The sequence below is a fragment of the Gossypium arboreum genome, chromosome 6 (genome assembly GCF_025698485.1).
Source record: "Gossypium arboreum isolate Shixiya-1 chromosome 6, ASM2569848v2, whole genome shotgun sequence".
Lineage (NCBI taxonomy): Eukaryota > Viridiplantae > Streptophyta > Magnoliopsida > Malvales > Malvaceae > Gossypium > Gossypium arboreum.
Window position 1 is genome coordinate 133,253,307 of NC_069075.1, and position 887 is coordinate 133,254,193.

Below are 887 nucleotides of genomic sequence, written 5' to 3' on the forward strand. Positions count from 1 at the left end.
CTGGAGGGGGTGCTGGTTTCTGATTTCCTTGGCCTTCCTATGAAAAATTTGGGTGATTCCTCCAACCTGCATTGTAAGTATTGCTATAAGGATTGTTTTGAGATCAAGGATTATTACCAATGTAATTTAACTGCTCGTTCTCCATGTTGTGGCCATAAGGTGGGTATTCTGAATTGCTCGATCCACCTCCATTTGCTTCGCGCTGCATTACTGGGCGAACCTGTGAAGAACTAAGAAAACCATCAATTTTCTTATTCAAGAGTTCTACCTGATTAGAGAGCATGGTGACCGAATCAACATTATAAACACCAGCTGTTTTTGTTGGCTTTGTCCTCATGACTTGCCACTGATAGTTATTCAGTGACATCTCCTCTATAAATTTATAGGCATCTTCAGGTGTTTTATTATTGATGGTTCTGCCAGCAGCTCTGTCAACCATTTGTCGAGTCGAAGGATTCAGGCCATTATGAAAAGTTTGAACCTGTAGCCAAAGTGGTAACCCATAGTGAGGGCATATTCACAAAAGGTCCTTGTATCTCTCCCATGCATCGTAGAGTGTCTCTAAATCCATCTACACAAAAGAAGAGATATCATTACGTAATTTAGCCATTTTAGCCGGCGGAAAATATTTTAGTAAAAACTTTTTGGTCATTTGTTCCTAAGTAGTGATTGACCCCCGTGGTAAGGAATTCAACCACTGTTTAGTTTTGTTTCTCAAAGAAAAAGAGAATAACCGAAGGCGAATGGCGTCATCAGAAACACCATTAATTTTAAATGTATCGCATAGTTCCAAAAAGTTTGCCAAGTGAGCGTTGGGATCTTCATCCTGCAAACCATCAAAATGAACAAATTGCTGTATTATTTGAATTGTGTTAGGTTTCAGATCA

General features: G+C 39.3%; 1 non-coding gene across 1 annotated transcript; it reads left to right on the top strand.

The window, feature by feature from the left end:
• Positions 1-497: 497 nt before the first annotated feature.
• Positions 498-604, top strand: LOC128294490 (small nucleolar RNA R71). Its single transcript, XR_008284799.1, has one exon. It is a non-coding gene; the product is annotated as a small nucleolar RNA R71 (small nucleolar RNA).
• Positions 605-887: the final 283 nt, after the last annotated feature.